Source organism: Tigriopus californicus, chromosome 8, assembly GCF_007210705.1.
Source record: "Tigriopus californicus strain San Diego chromosome 8, Tcal_SD_v2.1, whole genome shotgun sequence".
In the NCBI taxonomy this organism is placed as follows: domain Eukaryota; kingdom Metazoa; phylum Arthropoda; class Copepoda; order Harpacticoida; family Harpacticidae; genus Tigriopus; species Tigriopus californicus.
In genome coordinates, this window is record NC_081447.1 from 15,390,424 (window position 1) to 15,394,610 (window position 4,187).

At 46.3% G+C, this 4,187-nt stretch overlaps 1 long non-coding RNA gene across 1 annotated transcript; it reads right to left on the reverse strand.

Moving 5' to 3' along the window:
- Window positions 1–2,119: 2,119 nt before the first annotated feature.
- LOC131885835 (uncharacterized) lies at window positions 2,120–3,579 on the reverse strand. Its single transcript, XR_009373870.1, has 2 exons — window positions 3,437–3,579; window positions 2,120–3,173 (listed from the first exon to the last, which is right to left on the reverse strand). It is a non-coding gene; the product is annotated as an uncharacterized LOC131885835 (long non-coding RNA).
- Between the last annotated feature and the right edge of the window lie 608 nt (window positions 3,580–4,187).

A 4,187-nucleotide genomic window follows, 5' to 3' on the forward strand; every position in this document is an offset into this window, starting at 1 on the left:
TCGGGTCTTGCAACGCTGGAAGTTGTTGCAAGCTGGCTTGACTGCCCAACATGTTGGATCTAGAGCCCTCTAGCTGGATCAATGAGGAAGTTTTCGTGGAAGCCTCACTTCAATAGCCAAACTGACCGTGTCTTGGGCTCCAACATCACATCCATCCCTCTCAAGGACCAATACGTCTTCCGGAGAACAAAACCGGCTAGCATCATGGTGTTTTGATTAAAACTTAACAACCCAATAGAAATTCATTAGCCCAACAGCCCCATGCCGAACTACAAAGGTGTGTTCAAAACCATTCATCAGGTGCCTTGATTTAATTAAATTTTCTGTACCTTGTAGAACGAACGCACGAGGTATTCCATCATGTTTTATGGTTCACTTCATACCCAATCTCGTGTTTCCGTCTCAGCAAAGAGGTCCTTGAGGTCATCCTTGCTTTTGAGAGCATCCAATTTGTGACGGAATTTTAATCTCGAGACAATCTCTGTACACAAGAGAATCTTTCCAGTGTCCAGGCTAATGCCAGTGCCATCAACGCTATTAGCTACATGGTTGACAGAGGCATAGTATCGCATATTGAAGGGATATTTATATCAATAGAAAAAAGTTCAATGGGCTCGACAAACAAAGAATCGTTTGACAGATTAGCTTTCCCTCTCGAGGACTCCTAGAAGATGGACGGGCAATTTATGAACGATTATGATTACTTTCTGTCTTTTGTTTTTCATCTCGCCGCAAGCCCTGTGTTCCAAAAGATGCGTCTTGAATTTCAACCTCTTTGAATAATTGCCTTGATTGGACGGAGCTAAATCAAAAGAGAAACGAGGTATCCATATTGTAGCTAAGTGAGACAAGTCTCATGGAAGAAAAATGTAAAACGTGGACAGGAATTGGATGGTTTTATTTTCAACCCTGAAGTTCCCATCCATATTCCAGTGATTCATGTCCAGATCCAGGGATGAACGAACCAGACGGAAAAAGAGATTTTGCTTTGTGATCAAAGTGATCCATTTGTCCCTGATTTTTTCAAGGGACAAATGAACATTGGGTCCGAACTCGAACTCTGGGCCAGCCCGAAAGTAATGCGATTTCTGATTTAGCCCCAAGTTCAATGTCCACACTTACCATGGCAACAAAGTGTGGCGCTCAATTCTCAACGACCCATTTCCTCCTCATCTTCAAACACCTTTTCTTCGTGATTGCTTGGACCATGGATATCTAGAATTCAGTGGACCTCAGACGCCCGACCATTCTGTTAGCAAAAATTACATGTCATCTGTAAATTTACCACGAACTAGTCTATGTTGTACTGTTGAGCAAACCGATTGGTCAGTCGTCCGACATCCAGGTTATATCTAGATATCTATGGTAGGACCAGAACATAGTTTGGAGACAGGCGGGAGCACATTCAGACAAAATAAGTCATCTAGAATGAGCCTTCATAACCTCTCGCGATTCCCATTTTTTTATGAAGATTGAAGACAAAACACAAAATGGACTGAGGTCACTCTCCTCCGGAATTCGCCACCTCGTCAAATGTGATGAAAAGACGCCCGTGCCAGTTGAAATTAACCCTTACTTATTTGAGTTGGAGTCGAATATGAGAAAACTCCATTGGACCCATCATGGTCTTCCATAGAAGTCTCTTCTGAAGAATCTCTCGTTCATTTTCGATGTTATTCCGCCTTTCAGCCCTTCCAAGTACATGTAGTTGTTGAGCCCTACAATTTCCCATGAGTGAGTGTGAATGGAGTTTGAGCACCTTGAAATCGAAGGTTTCCCTTCCTGGGTTCGAAGAGCACCGCTCAAAATGCCTGAAGAGCTCTCTCTCTCTCTTTCTCTCTCTCTCTCTTTCTTTCTTTCTCTCTCCCTCCCTCCCTCCTGCTCTACAACCACCTCATCGTCGGAAGTTAACGGTCATTCTCCACTACTAGTCTTGCTTAGCTCGGACAGGTAGAGAGCAATCGTACCCCAAGCGCTCAAGGTTCCTAATTCATACCCCAATTGCTAAGAAAAGTGTTTTTCCCTCTCAATTCATCGAGAAAAAGTTGGGGTTCGCTCCTAATTATGGAACTACTCGGTCCTACTTCTTCTTAAGATTACGACATAATGAGAGAGAGAGTCGGTTTTATGCCAACATTTATTTGCCAGGGTCTTTGAAAGTTGACGACCGAGATTGAGGAATCGCCTTCAAAAGTGGGTACCCAAATTGAACTTGGTCGTCCGTTCTGCTCGCCCTCGTGGTCGTTCGTCTAGCATGGTAAGGATGGTTTTGGTGTGAGTTCAGATGGCAGGGGGTATTCTACGACCCCAGACAGCTGTCTTCCAGATCAGGTTTCACTTACTATCCTTGAATTCCTGGATAACCACTGATTTGATTGGAATTGATTTTTAATTCATGGGTTTTCCTTCTTCCCGTTCTTCAATCTCGAACCTATGATCCACGTACACTGTAGACTTGATCGTCGACCTGCCATTGAGAATATTCCAGTGACCTTTTGTCACTGTCGGCTTGGGGTTGGATCTAGGTATCCAAATTGGTCAAGTACCTCCATGGTACCATTGTCAGTTGATGATGATTGGTTCTTTCATTGTTAAAACCACGGGAGAATGGATGGATAAGTAGATGGATGGGTTGTAAGGAAAGAATTACGACCAGTCTCTCACGGACGCGTTTAACGGGGTCCAGACTGACTGACCATCAAGGAGCCGGCCGATTTGGAGAGGAAGGTGTCATCCAAATAGTTGTCATCCTTTTTGTTCAACTAATTAGTCCGCAATGGCTGGGATCCTCATTACGATAGCAAAATACATTTCATTGAGAATGGATTACTCAAGTTAAATGAACCTTTAGCCGGACAGTACGGACACTGAAAAGCCATCTGGAGAATCTGTCGGCCGTCAGTCCGAGTCTTGTGGTTCATTGTTTGGTTTAAACATATTCTGGACGTGGACGAGGACTCGAGGACTCGAGGATTCGAGGAGCGAGTGCTTGTGACCAACTAGAACTTTGGGCAGAATAATGGGGAGCGCAATCATCAGGATTTGACAGCCCGGACGTTTTCAAAAAAAGCCCGGACTTGGCAGGGAAGTTGTTAGTTGTTACTTGTTGCCACGTTGCAAGGTTGCGTATGAACATGGTGATGCAGTTTGTTGTTCCTCTCATGGCCAATGTACTAAAGACAAATTTTGAAAAAGCTACATCAAAATTACCCAACACTATTTTTGAAGACAGGCGGCCGATGAAAAAAGATAAAATCTGTCTCGATCCGACTCGAAGCTTGATCCAAACCTCATTTGATCCCCTAAAGAGCCAGGATGTCTCAGTCGTCTCAGTCCCCCACCATAATGCCGGGTCTCCCATGAGTGCCAGCCAGCGGCGGTGGGGGCGGCCAAACGTGGGCAAACTGTAAGCAATCTGCCAGTGTGCGGCCCTTACCTGGTAGCTCCATCCCAGTCGCACATATTGGCATGTTGCCTCTTTGGGGGTGGGTAGGTGATCCCTTCTAACGACTTCCAGGTGATCCCCATTCTCCTGCTCTTGTTGCTCTTCTGGCCCCTCATGGCCTATGCCCATCTTGTTCTTCTTTCCATCATCGTTCATCTCCGGCGCCTAAAGCGGTCAAGACGATCATCGCGAGCATCGCGTGCGTGATGGTTTCCTCTTTCACTGATCCATCCATCCCTTCTTTCCTCCATCCTGGGTTGTCGTCGGCCTGCTCGGGGCTGTGCCCAATGCCAAGAGATTGAAGGAAAAGGCTCTTGAGGATCTCGTCCTGCTCGATCCTGGCGTGCCCTCCACATCATCTTCCTCTTGGTCTTCTTGTCAGTCCTGGTCTCCCACCCGTCGTTCGTAATCCGTTGCAGAGCTGGCTCCAGAGCCGAGGGGGAGAGCTTGAACGGATTCCTCCAGCATCCAGCATTGGCGAGTGTCAGCTTAGTCCCCACCAATCAATGCAGACGGCGAGTATGATGAGCGTGGACTAGTGACTTGGGCGGAAGAAACAAGAAATGAAGAAAGAGGGCTGGCCAAGAGGAGAAGAACGAGAAAAGAAGGAGAAGAAGACGAACAAGGAGAAGCCGGAGAAGACGGCGGGCGCCGAACGGATCAAATTCAAAGTGCGGAGCGAAGTGCGGAACAGTGGATTGATATGAACCACATTCATTGTGGTCCCATGTCGTCGCCCTTA